The sequence below is a fragment of the Vespula vulgaris genome, chromosome 19 (genome assembly GCF_905475345.1).
Source record: "Vespula vulgaris chromosome 19, iyVesVulg1.1, whole genome shotgun sequence".
In the NCBI taxonomy this organism is placed as follows: domain Eukaryota; kingdom Metazoa; phylum Arthropoda; class Insecta; order Hymenoptera; family Vespidae; genus Vespula; species Vespula vulgaris.
Window position 1 is genome coordinate 2,538,989 of NC_066604.1, and position 17,846 is coordinate 2,556,834.

At 35.5% G+C, this 17,846-nt stretch overlaps 1 protein-coding gene across 17 annotated transcripts in view; it reads right to left on the reverse strand.

Annotated features, from left to right (window-relative positions):
* LOC127070939 (lachesin-like) overlaps nt 1-17,846 on the reverse strand; it is a 63,050-nt gene that overhangs the window by 30,188 nt on the left and 15,016 nt on the right. For 13 of the 17 annotated variants that reach the window (XM_051009557.1, XM_051009572.1, XM_051009571.1 and 10 more), the window contains 4 exons: nt 16,200-16,497; nt 15,714-15,957; nt 12,853-13,391; nt 215-398 (listed from right to left, as the gene is read on the reverse strand). The gene's annotated coding sequence lies outside the window, so the exon portion shown is untranslated. The remainder of the gene's footprint in view (nt 1-214; nt 399-12,852; nt 13,392-15,713; nt 15,958-16,199; nt 16,498-17,846) is intronic. The other 4 variants (XM_051009567.1, XM_051009563.1, XM_051009555.1 and 1 more) reach the window with 4 other exon arrangements.

Sequence of the window (17,846 nt, forward strand, 5' to 3'; positions counted from 1 at the left end):
TCGAATAGAAACGTAGAAAATGAAGAGGGAGAGGGTGAGAAGGGGGAGGAAGAGGGTGATAGGAGGGCGTAGTGAGAGAGATAGTAGGAGTGAGCTGAAGGGCAAATCGCGATGGAATTACCGTCGACTTCGGAATTTAATTCACGGAAGCGTATTTAAAATGAAACACGCCGCACTTTGTCAAAACGAGTCGAGCCCGCGAGAAATAACTTACGTTTAAATCTTCCGCTGGGTGTAGTAACCGTTGAGGTGTGGGAGAATGCGCGGCCGCCGTAGTACTCACGACGACGGCACGTCGAAACGTTTCCCTTTTTTCCTTTCCTCGTCGACCCACCACGGAGCCCTTCAGCTGACATATCCGGCCAATGATTTAAAACAGGGTAGGACGATTTTACTAGCTGGAAAGATTAATAAATCCGATAAGGTACCTACTCGAACGAACATTCCTTCGAAATATATATATATATATATGCGTTGTGTCTGTGTGTGTATGTGTGTATATATATAATATATATATATTATATATATATGGACGATACGATCCGCAAAGAGCGGCCATTATCCATTACCCGATACCACGTAGGAACCCAAAATTCTCGTAGAGTAGACGTGTAAAGTTACGAAAGGAAAGGAGGAGATACTCCATACATGTATGTGTATGTGTATATAGACAGATATATATGTATACGTATATATAGGTTACTCCTTACAGTCTAACACGTAGATTCTCTAATTAGTGGACCGAGATAGTAGACATTAGTGGGTGAAAGTTGCCCCCTCGAATGGCTCCACATCTACTCCACACAGTTATCGGCTTTGCTACTCGAAAAACATTATTTTTGGCTAGCCCTAGAGTGTCTCTTTTCTTCTCAATTCACAACAAACACTTCTTTTCTTCTCATTTCGATTGGATAGAAAAAAGGCGAGAAGAAAGCACGTGGTCTAATCTACTTATACTTTTGTGTGATGTATACATATATAACAATCGAATAATATATGCATAGATAATGATAACGTACGTGTCTCTATGATTCAATTGTGTTTTTGTGCGTTGAAAAAAAAAAAGGAAATAAAATTATTTAATGTGAAAAGTTATACAGGATGAGCCAAAAGTTTCAAGGTAATTTTAAAAATCAATTACGCTTTTTCGAGACTTTTTATAAGCTAATTTTTTTTCAGATTGTAAAACTACAAGTCTAAGAACTTTCAGGAGGGCCCATCCTGTAGTATTATTTATACTTAAAAAAGTAACCATATTTATGTTGATTTTAAGTTTCATCAGAATAAAACGTAACGGCATGATTACTTATACTATATTAACTATAATTATTTATATGTGAAAAACTATGGATACACGAAAGTGACAATGAATTCTCTAGCAAGAAAATGAAATCAAACTAATAAGATACGCATATACATATGCATATATACATATGCATACCTGTAATTTGAAAGTTAGAAAATATAGAGAGAGTTAACATGTTACCTTCTTTTCTTTTTCTTTTAGAGAGAAAAGAACGAAAAAATATTCCAAGTGCGAACTAGATACGACTCACTCTCTGTATTCTTGAATTTCCGAGATTCAAGATGTTCGGATTAAAGAGAGAGAAAAAGAGAGAGAAAATTAAAAAAAAAAAAGAAAGAAAAGAAAGAAAGAACGAATTCTGCGCGACTCGTTTGTTCGTAGATATTTCTCTACCTTCTTACGGTCCCACCAATGGCTTGTTTTTCGAAGTAAAAGGTATGAGTGAGTAAAAGTCAAATCCGTCGATATATTCGCAAAGTTGTGAAATCTGAAGTGCTCCTATTGTTGGAGAAAACCACTAATTTCTACTTCCTCTTGACGCTTCTTTCTCTTTCTCTCTCTCCCTCTCTCTCTTTCTCTCTCTCTCATCCTCTTTCCTTCTTTCTCTTGCGCGCGCAATTTCATCGAATGCACACATGCACATACAGAAAAGAAAAAGAGAGAAAAAAGAGCAAGAGACAGGCATACATATCTAAGTATATTTCCGTTAAAAAGCGAACTCCAGGTATTATATACGTATTTTTTCTTCTTTTCTCCCTATCTACCTATCTATCTATCTATCTATCTATCTATCTATCTATCTATCTATCTATCCATCTACCTATCTATCTATCTATCAATCTCCGCTTATAGAATCTCGGAGAACGATGACTTCGACTTTGTTCTTAAGATACGAATTCGAAACGAATGCGGAAAGATCTTTCGAAGAAAATAGAAAAATAGAAGAAGGAGAAGAAAAAAACAAAATTGGAAAAAAATGAAGGATCCACTTTCCGTCGACGTTCTCTCCTTCGCGTTTCTTCCTTGCACGTAACTCAAATCCTGCGTACGTATATAGGTACATACATACATACATACATATGTATATATAGGCGATGCTATATAGACGTAGCCGGTGCAAGTTTCTAAATCTAAAGTATTTACGTCGGTCCGTGAAAAAAACACGGACTTGTACTTCCTGACTCGCGCGTTGCTTCTTTCCAAGCAGTCTTCTTCCTTTCCTCCTCCCCTTCCCCCTTTTCTTCTTCTTTCCTTCGCTATCTTACGAAGGCAGTTACTCTAAGTAAAGGTATCTCCTTGAAAATCGAAGGCAACGTGAGCTATACACGCTACTCTCATAAATCCAAATACTTTCTGACATTGAAAAAAATCCTCGATATTTTTATCCCAAACAACGAACGCTCGCCAATTCTTTCTTTCTGTCTTTTTCTTTTTTTACTCATTCACTCACTCACTCACTCACTCACTCACCCACTCACTCTTTCTCTCTCGGATATACCAGATAGAAAGAATAAGAGAGATCGATTCTATCTCGATCCTATCTCGATTAGAGTTCGATTAAGAGCCTCTTGCGAGTCGGAAACGTGTACAATTCGTTAACTCGGAACAATGGATTGTGTTGGTATCCTACTTTCATGAAATACGTATATACGCAGACACACGCATATAAACTTATATATATATATATATATATAGGTATATATATATTGCCTGTTCTTTATTACTATCGCCAATTAAACCAAGGAAGATTCCTTCGTACAAACTGAAATCTCAAACTCAAACAGCCGCGATTTGTACAATTCAAAATGCATGAACAAGATATTAGGTATTGTGATAGTCATAGTAGTAGTAATAATAGTGATAGTAGTAGTAATAGTAGTAGTGTAGTAATGGTAGTAGTAGTAGTAGTAGCAGTAATAGTGGCAGTAGTAATGGCAGTAGTAATAGTAATAGTAGTATTAGTAGTAGTAGTAGTTCGTTTAATATACATATAATTGACGTGAAAATTAATGTTCCGATTATACGTATGCGTATAAAAATGAGTTATCTGTAATACGTACGTATCTATCTATTAAACGATTTTCGAATGGTGGAAATAAACGGGCAGCATCAGCAGCATCGGCATCAGTAACGCCAGATTGATGCCATGCCATCGAGAGTCACGTGTTTCTCTTTCTCTTTCTCTCTTTCTGTCTCATATTTTTCATATAAATGTCGTACACATTAAATCGAATCGGTACGTGAATCCGTCCATATATGTATGTATATATGTACCCATGAGCTTTTGCTAGAAAATGAAACGTTTCACCGCCTTCGGCCAGCGCCAGTGAGTATGAGAGAGAAAGAATACGAGAAAAAGAGAGAAAGAGAGAAAGAAATAGAGAGATAGAGAGATAGAGAAAAGGGTGAAATTAAAAGCGTGTGGGTAAAAACACGAAGAGTTGCGATCGACAACGAATAATCGATTATATGAATAGAGAATATCGTTCGGCTTGTCGACGAGCGAGAACAACACGTTGCACGCTAAGGGATTCGAGGATGAAATACCAGTTTCGGTAAACTTTAAATTTAGTCTTGGTACCTTTAGTCAGCTTAATATGAGAGGATTAAATAAGAAGGTACGCGATACTTTAGCTGTACGACGTTAAATTCCTCTTAATCGTCTATGAAAGACTATGAAGAGGAAGGAAAAGTTATTATTATATCTATGTTCGTTATAGTCGTCATAATTAATCGATCTTAACACGTTAAAATTACAAGATAATTATTCTCTGATATATTAAAGTATACTTCAAACATTGATTTTTCAAATTACTCTGGAAGATCTTTTGGCCATCTTGTTGAAAAAAAAAAAAAAAAATGAAAATATGCCTATGTACTTCGTGAAAATATGAATGAAAGCAATAGAACTTTAATTGGTTGCTAAAAACAAAATCTAGTATTATCTAAATATACTAAATATTTTAAGGATATTTTTTTGTATTACTTATTATTAATTTCTTTTTTGTTTTAATAAAAGAGATATACGAAAGATAATTATTTTCTTTGTTGCTCTTTGCGGTATGGCAAAACGTGTTAACCCTTTTATCCTTTAAATGATCGGTATTACATCGCGAATGTACGTAAAAGGAACCCGAGGGTTTATACACAAGCAGCATCTTTAATCTCAAAAATGAGGAAGGTTTTATTAAAGCTTATCTCGTTGTCTTCGGCCATGTGAGATTCTCTTTTCAACGGAACGGTCAAAAACTTATCTCTAAAATGCATTTCTTTTCTTTTTTCTTTTCTTATCCCCTCCCCTCCTCTCTCTCTTTTTATACTTGTTTATTTTTTTATCAAAAAACTATTGTATGACAAACGAAATTCTAAATTTAGCATATCATTATTTATTCACGTCCGCGAAAATGATAATTAACAATATCGACTGACACTTGAACATATAAAAAAAGAAAAATAAAAAGAAAATTCATGACGTTAAAATCATTCGTTCGTGACAAATGAAAATGAAATTTTCATCAATGCCATTCATAGCATATCCTCTTAAAGTAGTGTTCTAAATTCTTTAAATACGTTGTTATCAATAATATCGTTCGTTCCATTATTCGCTCGAAACGTTACAACGGTATTTGATCCAATTTTCATTTATATATCGACTCGAAAAACCAATGAAAAATAAAAAAATAAAAATATTGATCAAGTATCATTTAATCTTTATTTTAATATCTAAGTATCTATAGCTCAATTTCATATTTGATGATATTCCTTTATTAATCGTTACGAATTCATTTATAATTTGCAACATAATATCACAGAGTGAGAGAGAGAGAAAGAGAGAAGAAGAGAGAGAGAAATAGTTTTGTCTGACTTTGTCTCAATGAAATGAAACTAAGAAGACCAGTATGTGTTCTTTGATACCCAACGCACATTCCAACTCTTTAATGTACTAGAAGAATGTTTTCATGGCTCGAAGTATTTGAGCACTGCAAGCAAGCCGTGCATTCATATCTCACGGAAATGTATGTAACGCGAGTATGATAGTAACAGCGTCCTAGTCTAATGAATAAATCCTCAAGTTTTTTAGACGCTAGAACTTCTCAGCAAGGAGGCGGCGACATCCATTCCGGAGGGGTATCAAAATTATTATATCGTTGTTATACATCGAGAAATTGAAACTGATGACACACCATATTATTATTATAGAATGTCTTGAAAAGTTTACAAATCTTCGAGAATCGATGTGGATGGGTATATTAAAATTTTTTAAAAACTTCTCTATATATAAGAATGTATATAATATATACATAAATAAGAAAAAAGAAAAAAAGAATATATCGAAATAGAAGCAAACGAGGCGACATATTAGATCATTTAGAAAGTTTATAAAATTATCTGAAGTTTCGAAATTTATGATATCATTTTCGTGCAAGGTATATTAAACATTCTTTAGAATTTACCGAGGTAGAAGGTAATAAATATAAGAAAAAAAAAAAAAGGAAAAAGAAAGAAATATCATCTAAAAGATTCTAAATATTCGTCGATTTATTTCGATTACCTCGAACGACGTAACGAAAGAAAGGAAGAAGGGGAAGAAAGAGGGAGAGAGAGAAATAGATGCGAAAAATAATGCATTTTCTTCTTTAGCAAGAAAAATAACTCGGAAGGTATGTTAGTAGACAGTCGGGAGCATGATCCCAAAAAAATGTTCGAAGGTTCACGATTGACGACGATCTACTATAATACACACAGAAAGACAGAAAGAGAGAGGGAAGAAGGGAGTACAATTTATTTCACGTACAGGAAAATCTATTTGGCTATTATTACTTATTCGAGTATTTGACGTTTCAACGAATTAACGTGAATTTCACAGTAGAGATATTCCTCTACAATGTTGAAATCTGTTGAAATCTGTGGAAATCAATGATTCGAAAAGATCGAGACGATACGAGTTACATTTGAAGCATAACGATTGAAATGGTACGCTACCCGTGCTTCTGTAGCTATAGCTATAGCTGTAACTGTAACTGTAGCAATAGCTGTAGCAGTTGTGCTGTGCCATTGAAAGTGTTTTATGCTGATAAAAAATTTATTAAACATCGAACAGGATTTACTACTCTTGTAATATATAAACGAATATATACGCGCGAACATATACACAGAGTGCTGCTAGAGAGGGGTGACGACGACGACGACGACGATGACGATGATGACGATGACGATGATGATGATGATGATGATGATGATGATGATGATGATGAGTGATGTGTAGAGAGATCGGTTATTGCGCATTTCGCGTACAAATTTAAAATACTCATCGAAGCTTCGTAATCAAATTCGTACACACGTTCGGCGAGTATGCATTAAAAAAAAAAAAAAGAAGGAAAATAAAAAAAATAAAAAACAAAAATAAAGCGAAACAGAAAATAAAGAAAAAAATATATATTAATTTATATTATATGTAAAAGATTTGATTTGTTTTCATCATAAACATTATCAGATAAATAGGTGTGGGATATAAGAAAGAGAGAGAAAGAGAGAAAGAGGTGGGGAGGGTGAGAAGTATGAAAATGGAAGAAAAAGTGAATGAGATGGAAATAGCCGGAGAATTTTAATTTGAACCTACTACGAAGCTTAGAAACACACGGATAAAACATACGGATTAGCGATACTCGTTTCTCGAGCGAAAAACCGCAACGCAATCTAACTTCGTTCAATAGATGGGGGAGGGTTGTGGGGGAAATGGTGTTGGTACAGAAGAGGACCATGCACATCGACATAGAGAGAAAGGGAAGGAGAGGGAGAGACTGAAAAAGAAATTAACAGCTCATTAGAGTGTCGGAGACTAGCGAAACGGAACAAAGCGGATGGAAAAAGCTTTGATATGAACCACACGTTAATAATAACCTAAGGCTTCTCGTGTTATAAACAAAATGATTCACATTCGTCTTCGAGTACGAGGAAGAAAAGAGAAAATGTTTTTCATTTGTTTGAGCGAATTTCTCTATATCTTTTAATATTTCATATAATCAATATTTATCTTAAATAACGGGATTAACTCTTTCCACGTCGTATTTAGTTTTTATTATAGGACAGATGTGTTTATTCGTTGGTTAAAATCGATGACCAATGATAGATAAAACGGTTATCTCTTTTCAATTCGATGTATCGATTTTTGATAAACCCGTATTTGCGATATTACTAGCGATCTATTTGTACTTAGTTTATTTTTATCTTTAAAGCACTTTTATCGAATTAAGTTTGGTAAAGTAGAGAATCCAAAGGTACGATTTTACTGGACGATCGATTGGATCACATTTATGGAAGTTGAATGATCGAAATCGAATCTTATTGTTGGATACAGGTATATACGAGAGAATTTTTTTCTCAGTTAAAAAAAAAAAAGAAAAAAACAAAAAAAAATAATAAAAGAGATTACAAAAATATCACCGAAAATCATAGCTAAATTTCGGTTCAAATATCTCGATCAATTTGTCGTTAAAACATCGTTTCAATATCACGCACAGATACGCTCGAGCAAACGCATACACGGTCATTGTTAATAATGATGAAAAATAAATGTTACGTAAAACGTAGAAATAATATATATGGCTAAGTATTCCCTTTAAACTACGTCGTTAAATCGTCGAAATGATAACGTATTTCCTGTCGAGAAATACCTGTCCATTCTCTTTGACGTAGACGGAAAAAAAGAGCTTTCCAACGTTCCGGATAAGCTGCGATTGGATTTATTCTTTTTTGGCTTCGACGAAAAGCATCTATAATAATTAATAGCTCGTAGTATTATTACATATCGAAACTCCACGAAGACAGTTCAAAATATGATTTGCTCAAAAAGGAAAAAGAAAAACGAGATAGAGATAGGCAGAAAGTGAGAGAGGGAGAGAAAGAGAGAGAGAGAGAAACGATCAAATCTTTTTATCGTGCTACATTCTTACCGTGATAATATAAAATTTACAAAAAGTTTAACACATCCAACCTCTTGTGAGAAGATATATACATATATATAAGATTATATATATATATATATAACTTTACAATGTATGAGATATAGAAATACATATTTACATGTAGGTACTCTATACATGCTGATACACGTACGCACGTTCGACGTTTCAAAAAATTCTGTGTCGAGAAGTAGCTCGACGTTTCGTATATTAAAGTACGCTAAAGAAGATCGTATAATGCGACGGAAAAGTTATCCGAGGAAAAGAAGAGAGAGGGAGAGGAGGAGGAGGAGGAGAGAAAGAGAGAGAGAGAGAGAGGTAGAAGGGATGGGATGATCGACACTAGGAAATATAACTTATGATATATACATAAAGTTCGAGTTTTTAAAACGGTCGATCAAATTCGTTCACTATTCGACATAAGTCAACATAAGAAAAGGAGGAATATAACAGAAGCATAGAAAGAAAAATCTGTATAGAAAGATAACGTTATTTGAGAGAGAAAAAAAAAAGAGAGTAAAAAAGGAAAAGAAAAAAGAGAGAAGAAAAAAAATAAAGCAACTTAGTAATTCTTTATCTTGACGAGTTATCCTTAAAAGATATCCTCACCGTTCAACGTGACAAATACGAAACGCCCGATTTAAGTACCGAAGTAGTGCATTCCCTTAATGTGCATTCTCAGCGCATTTCTATGTCTCAAGGAGAAACATAGAAGGATTACATCGTTCCTGCGACGCGTCCCTTTCCCTACGTGAACATATAAGTGTGTCTAGATCTCTCAACGAGAATCAGTATGTATATATACATAGATATGGTAGAGAGATAGATACACACATATATATATATATCTACATTTGAATCTTAAATAACAAAGAAGCATAGATTCTGCGTTTAGAATAATCCGAAACCTATGAATTTCTCCTATAGAAAATCATTTCATCTTCTCTCTCTCTGCATCTCTCTAATAATGTAATTTTGTACTTTTTCTTTGAGCCAATGATCGCTCGAGCGAAGAGTGATAAATTAAGATATATTCATACACGTTTGAGCAACACAAAGAAGCTATGGATTCGAAACCTATAAATATCTTGTAGAAAATTATTTCATTCTTTCCATCTGTCTCTCTCTCTCTCTCTCTCTCTCTCCATCTTTCTTTCTCTCTAATGTAATTTTCTACTTTTTCTTTAAGCCGATGATCGCTCAAGGAAAAGTGGTAAATTAAGATACGCGAAAAGCACGAAGCACACGGAGGGGCTTTTCTCTAAGCACAGCGACGCGTGTCTATGACGTATGAAATATATAGGAGGAGTAGTAGGTACGCGCATGAGCCAGACGCGTGCAGAGCATTTAATTATTGTCTGTCAGATGGGAAAAGGATAAAGACGTCCCAGCAGTGCGCTGAGGGGGTATTATAAAATCGACTCCGAACGAACGTACAAAATTGAAGAGCCCAATTTATCGAATAGGAACTTATTGTTTTTCTATCTAAGGCTCGGTTCAATATCGTTATCGTCGATCGGAAAGAAGAAAACGAGAGAAAGAAAGAGAGAAAGAGAAAGACACTCGTTTTATGTGAACAAAGATTTTTTCTACTCGTATTTCTCTTTTTTTTCTTTTTCTCTTCTTTTCTCTTTTCTTTTCTTTATTCTTTTCACTATATTTGTATATCGACTTGTACAATGCAAGGAGGAAAAAACCAATAGAGATCATAGTTCTTCGGTTCATAAAAGATAACAAATACCGTAGATTCTTTACTGCCATGATATTAATCATAAAAGCTTTTGGCTTTATTAATAAATGTAATTTGCGATTGACGGATTTATAATGTACATCTCGCCATTAATAATAAATAATATTTCTAAAAACATGTATCTATGTCTCGTTTATCGATCCTCAAAATGTTCCACTATTATTTTTGGCTTCGTTCTCGACATCGTTAACGTTGTCGTCGTTGTCGTCGTCGTTGTCGTCGAGACATATTTTATTTAAAAAACGTGATAATAACGAGTAAAAATATATACGAATACCTATATATATTCAACCACGTAGAGAGAGAGAGAGAGAGAGAGAGAGAGAGAGAGAGAGCAAGAGAGACAGAGAGAGAAAGAGAGAGATGAACGAACGCGGTAAAAAAGACTGTTTTTATATACTAACAAATATTTTATTTACTTTTTATTTATGCTTTCGTCGCGTATCAAGTTGGTTTGAAGCAGTGCGCTCTGCAACAACATTCGCGCGGTGCGACGTTTAAAATTATGGCTTAACAATGAGCACGCATTACAAAGGAGAACCGGCGCCAGGAAAGCGGGTTAATTCTATTTTTATATGTCGTCTCGCGCCCGCCTCGCATAATGCATAATGTTATAGAAAATGCACAAATGCAATAACGTCGAATCGCGCGGATTATAATGACGTTCCGTAAGAATATTCAAGATACTATAATGTAGTACTACTATTACTACTAGTACTATTATTACTAGTATTACTACTACTGTGTTGTACCGTGTCCATCCTAAGCAAGTCCAACCTCTCGAGAGACTGTGGAAATGTGATGATACCTTCATAAACAAAGAGGACGAAAGAGAAGAATACCGAAAGAGAAAGAGAGAAAGAGAGAAAAAATAAAACAAATAGATAAACGAAAAAAACAACCGACTCGTTGTAACGTTAATATGTTGTGAAATATAAAATAGCCAGCTGTGTATACGATATGATATCAGTACGTAGTGATATTGCATTGTTTTTTATTTATCTTTTTGCTTCCCCTTTTTTATTCGAACTAATAACCAAATTTATGAACTCCCACCGGGTCGGTCCGTCGTCTTTTTCTACTTCGTCCGGAATGAATGAAAAATGCGTATATGTATATACATACATGCATATCAATTGAATCGTAAAGATCCTTTCAATCGTTTATCTCTCACTTAATTTATATTATCGATCAAAAATAATATTCGTATATATGTATGCATATAAATATATATATATATATATATATGATACGTGGCAAAATGAAAAAAGAAAAAGAAAAAACGTCTCGTACGATCCAAACTTGACCGCGTGCACATCACCCTATTTCGAAACTTTAATATCGTCGTACGTCTGATGAAAAGTGCAATAGGTATCCTGTAAAAAGAAAGAAGAAAAAGAAAAAAAAAGGAAGAGAGAAAAAGAGGAAAAAACGATGTTACTTCGCCCCTTGAATCTTACAAGTAGTCGAGAGAGAAAGAGGAAGAGAGAGACAGGAAGAGAAGGAGCGCGTACTCCTCCGTAATTATACGCGTTGCATCTATCGTTTCTCGATTTGAAAAAAAAAAAAAAAAAAAAAACTTTTCAAAGTTGCGTTCTCTCTCAATCCTCCGATTATTAATTCTATCCCCATCAATTATGTTCCTCCCCTCGAGAAGAACTTTTATCCCCGGCAACACAAGAACGAAATTTAATATTCTTACGAATATTACGCGCGCTTCGCTTGTATGTACGACGGACCACCATCACCACCACCCTTCTCCCCACTTTTTCCTCTACCACCCCTACGTGTAATATCATATTTCTTTTTCTTTTATTATTTCTTTCTTTCTTTCTTTCTTTCTTTCTTCCTTTTTTTTCTTTCTTTCTTTCTTTCTTTGCTTCTTTCTTTCTTTATTCTTTCTCTTGTTCTTATTTAGTTACAACATTTTTTCACGATTATTCGAAAAAGTAAAATTTCGATCAAAAGTAAAATTCCTTTCTCTTGTATTTTAACGATACACAATCACGAAGATCTCCTTTTTTTACTTTTTCTTGAGTTTTGCTCAAGAACGAGAAAGTGAGAGAGAAAGTAATATTCATTAACGATATATGTATCCATCCACGGTATAAAAAAAAGAAAAAGAGAAAAACAAGAATAAAAAAGGAACAAGAAAATCTAACGATACTTCTCTTACTCAAAGATAAGTCTGATTTCTGTATAATAAAACGCACAATATAATCCTGAAAAGTATAAAGCATTGGCATTCTTCCTTCTCCCATGCTATTCACGATCGCATAGAAAATGCAAAGTACGAATCTCTCTCTCTCTCTCTCTCTCTCTCTCTCTCTCTCTCTCTCTCTCTCTCTCTCTCTCTCTCTATCTATCTATCTCCCTCTCAATTTTTCTCTGGAATTGTAAAAATTCTCTTGCCCGTTCCTCTGCCTCTCCTTCTTCCCCCTTCTCCCTCCCGACTCATCATAACGATCGTAATTATAATTTTTCATAACGCAGGAATTGGACGAGAAGTGAACAGAAATAAAATAAAACATAAAGAACAAAATAAAAAAAAAAAAAATAAAAAAGATGCAAAAAAAAGGACGTAGAAGAAAAAAAGAAGAAAATTCTAGCGTAAAATTCGAAATAACGAGGAGGGTTAAATTCCACGAGAAGAACGTCCTCTCGAGGGGGAGAGAAAAAGGGAGAAAGAGAGAGAGAAAGAAAGATCGTGCTAAATGAATTAAAACAAAACAAAACAAAGCAAAGCAAAAGAAAATTAAAAAAAGAAAAAAGGAAGAAAAGGGAGAAAATTAAAACAAAGAACAATTAAAATTTAGAAAACAAGCTCGACAAACCTCGAATATTTTCCCATGTAAATTTGAACATGTCGTGGTTGGCCTCTCGCGAAACGTCGACAACAATAATGATTAGCATGAGGAGCACATCAGGTTGGGGCAGATAAAAATTTGTTGCTCATGGTAAACGAACACACGTGATTGGAGGAACGCGGCACGCGTACCGGACGTGACCGTACAGACTGAGAGATGCCGGTAAACTGATCGGGATCCTGATGGTCCTCTCCTACTACTCTACCTCTACCTCCTCCTCCTCCTCCTCCTCCTCGTCCTCCTCCTCTTCCTACTCTTCCAACAGAACTCCCTATCCTCCTCCTACTCTCTTCGTTCTTCCCCTCTCTCTCTTCTTCCTCTCCTCCTCCTATATCCTTGTCCTCATCCTCCCATTCCTTTTCCTCTTTCTTCCCCTTTCCTTTTTCACCCTTTCCCTTCCTCCTTCTTCTCTCCATCGTTCCTTCTCATCCTCCTACTCTCTTCCTACCCCGTTCTTCCATGGAGAAAACTGCACAGGACGAGACGCGCACGCTCGTCGAAACAGACTGAACGAGAAAGAGAGAGAATGAGACAGACGGGGTGAGAGAGAGGGAGAGAGAGAGACAGAGAGAGGCGGAGAGAGAAACAGAGAATTAGAAAGCAAATCGAAAAGAGAGGTGAAAGAAGCAAAAGGACGAAGTGAGGAAGAAAGAAGAAACGAATGAGAAAAAGAAAGATAGACAGAGAAACAGGTAGACGGAAAGAGAGAGGGAAAGAGAAAAAGAGAGAGAAGAGGAGATCAGGCCTGATTTAATCGCAAAGGCGGCAGGACACCACCAGGACGCGACACGGTGCCGTTGCTGCTGCTGCTGCAACTTCAAAGGATAAAAAGCTCCGGTAATTTGCACCGGTGCAGGAGCAAGGACAAACGAAAGAAGCTATCTTTATAGCTACTACCGGATATGCGTAATATTCGTTGAATTATTTTCTTATGAGATTTCGACGATCCACAGTTAGATCATCCTAAGATCCATCACTAATCTCTCGATCTTATGATATTTATCGAACGTGAATAAAATATTTTGTTAAGACCATGATCATCCCTATCTTATTTCATTCTTTGTTCGACATTTACGATTCGAGAATCTCGTTAATTAAGCCATCATCAAGGAAAATCTTTACTCTTTTAACGAAAGCGCTCTCGTTACAGATATTTATGCGGGTTTTCGCGAACTTAGCAAGAACAAAGCAACCAGAGAGTTCCTCTTGGTCCTCTTTCCTACACACATACAGAGTCGACCTTTAATAAATATCATTTCTCCTTGGAGCTTGGACATCGAACCGCACCGCATCAAAGACACTTCATTTCGTTCTATTAATGATATACCACATAGAAGAGAAACAGGAAAAGCTTAGGCGTCAACATACCCCTACACCCATCCTATCCTACACTACCTACCATTACAACAACGCGTTCCTAATGGAGTAAATCTATTAATTTTCTTACCCTCGCGACTTGAGATATGTTCTCGAATTTGATTTATTATAATATCTCCTTAGGCGTTACTTTGTAAGACAAGAACTACGTACAACCCTTTGGAATTCGAATTATCGCACTCAGACTACCTCATCGTCTTTTTACCTTTCCTTATTTTGATATACTATCTACGATTCATTCTATGATGAGTCATAGATATGACGAGACACTAACTTAACTCACAATTAGTAATGTCAATAGACTGATCTTTTGATGTGAATTATTACAAATAAGAAACAACTACATAAGATTGATTAAAATTATTCAAAATTATCTACAAGAGGGAGAATATCAAAGAATAATTCCACGTATTCAGGAAAATCTTTATATCAACGTAAAATACTACGGTTCGTTGGTAACCTTGTACGTGTCGAACATAATAAGGCTAATACAAGAATGGCTAGTACTCTCTCCGCTCGTACAACCGCTGCGTCTGGCGCAGAACAAAATATAGGTGTATGTTCATGCACACCAAGAGATATATTTCATTTTCAGAATACCCTAGCCACACACACACAGAACTTGATTCTTCGACGAGTATAGGATGACAATACGTTGAGATGATGTAAGGATGTACATATACATGTAGATATATATATAGATGCATATAATATATACGTATATATATATTTATATATATATATATATATATATATATATATACATATATAGGTGTGTATTCCTCGTTCAAAACTACGAGTTCCGTTCATCCATTCCCCTATCAGTTCATGTTCTGCAGTGAGAAAACTAGAAATCAAATTCGTTACAATTAGACGCTATTTAGTAGCTCTCAAACCAACGGGAGCTCGTTTAAACTCGTTACTGGATCCGGCAATTTCAATCTGTATGCGAGTGACTAAGCAAATGTTCGCTCAAAATATTTGCCGACTAGATAGATAGATAGATAGATAGATAGATAGATAGATAGATAGATAGAAAGATAGAGAGAGAGAGAGAGAGAGAGAAATATATATATGTATATGTGTAAGTGTATGTGTATGTATATATATATATATATATATATATATATATATATATATATATATATATATATAAGAGGACGGTGTGTTAGAAACATGTATATGTATACACACACACATCTAGATATATACAAGCAGAAACGAAAGGATCGAAGAAGCAAGAAAACTGTTTTTACCATTATTATGATTTCCAAAAAAAGGCCGACATGTTGCCCTGTATCGTTTTTTACTTTGTAAATACTCAACCCGATACTCTCAGTCAATAAAGCAAGCGATAAAAGAAAAAAAAAGAAAAGAAAAAAGAAACTATCATTAGCACGTCGTGTCTTCTTTTTTTTCTCTTTCCCTCCGTCTTTCTTTTCCTCTTTTACCTTTTTTCGAAGTTGTAGCACGATCACGTCAGTGTTGAGCACTTCCGCACCAATCACAGCACCTTTGTACGATTTATAGTGCTTTCGCGCCAGGTGTAACGACTCGATGCTTTCCCTCAGCACTTAGGTGTCCTAGTGACTTAGGTGCTTTCTCCAGGCAACCCTACTAGGAATGCTAGAGCTTCTCGAAGACGAAGTGCGGTGAGATGACCAGTTGACCTTCGGAAATCTTTTCTTAAATAAACTGAAAAGAAAATAAATGGAGAAAAATATATAAATGTGTGTCAAAGTTTTTTAACGAAATCTATATCGATATTAAAAAGAAAATACATGTGTGTATATATACATGTATGTATAATAATATGAATTCAATAACAATATAATATCACATAAGATACATACATATATCTATATCGTTAGAAAAAATTTATAAGATTACGATTAATCTTTTAACAATCATTAAGCAGTAAGGTAGATATATCGTACCCCAATTTCTTGTCGCAGTCTTTCAAGTGTCATAGCCTCTCGAAATAGATAGTTATCGGCGTTATCAGCACCTAGTGATTGATCGAGAGTCTAGGCTTTTATAATAATTACTCGATTATCCACGTATTAGTAATTGCTCCGCTGCAATTTAGGGGATAAATAAACAGGAACTACACCGGCCAGCTCGTGTTTCGGCAAGGATGGTGCTCTTAATCAATATGATTGCTTTTAAGGATGGGATTGTATTAGGGAAGGCCTTCTTCCTTCTTCTCTTTTACTACATGTTACTGGTGCTATGCTGTTAAGAGATATTAGAGTAATTAGAAGAAATATCATATCTATCGATAGGCATTGATCTTTGAAAAGATAAATAGTTATCAATATTGGTTATCGTCGAAATTAGGAAATGATCTAGTCGAAAGAAGAAAGAAAGGGAGTATATAAAAAGTGGATTTAGCGACAGCTTGCCCATCGATAAAGTTACTAAATGTTCGCCAAAGTTCATAGTAGATATATCGATAACTTTACTATCGTCGACGATAAGAAAGGGAGAGAGGGAGACATTTGAGTTTAATATACATACATACATACATATATATATATATATATATATATATATATATATAACTCGTTGCTTCATTCTATTTCTATTAATAGATGGTGTAATAATAATAAACGAAGCGCGTTCCAATCACAATACGATAGAGAACGCATTCTCATTAACATAGGAGCGTTTTAACGAGCAGCTAATATCGCCGAAAAATGAAATACTTCGTGCTTATGACGTTCACGATAATTGAGAGAGAGAGAGAGAGAGAGGGAGGGATGGAGGGAGGGAGGGGAGAGAGAGAGAGAGAGAGAGAGAGAGAGAGAGAGAGAGGGAGGGAGGGAGGGGGGGGGGGGGGAGAGAGAGAGAAAGAGATAGAGAGAGAGGTAGAATATAATCACTTCCTATTTCTCACGATTGCACGTAGCTGCATTTGAATGGGGCCCAACCAATGAGCCGGCACTGTGAGCCTGCTCAGCGTGTTAGTAGGCGGTGCACGTCGGTGATTTATCGGTTCTGCTATTTGTGCAAAATTTGCTATGAATTTTCTGCCCTACGAAGCCACACCTATCAATCTACGGATCTGTCTAATCGTCTTAAGCTTGGAATACTTATATATATATACATATATATATATATACACATACACGCACACCATTCGCTTTTATGTCCGATGATCTTAGATACATAAATGCAAATTCCCGAATTTTCTAAAAAGGTAAGTACATATATCTGACGCATTCACGCATATAATATTAAAACAAAATCCAAGTTGACTACGTGCGAGATCGCTTAAGAGAGCAACAAAAGCAACTTCTAGGACGAACCAGAAAGTGTACGTGTTGATGGAAAATGGGAAAGGTAAAAAGGGGGTGTAGGAGAGGTAAAAAGAAAAGGGACGAGGCTGGTAGGAAACGGAGAAAGGGCTTTCCTCTGGTGAAAACTTAAAATTCGGCAAAATAATATTTTGATAATATGCCGAACGGCGTCACAGCTGCGACGAACGAAGAAAGGTTCTTCCCTGGCGTCGTACAAGATTGTTAAAGCTCTGTTCGCGACTGCCGGGAGGGTGGCAAGGGGTAGTAGAAGAGAAAGGGAGA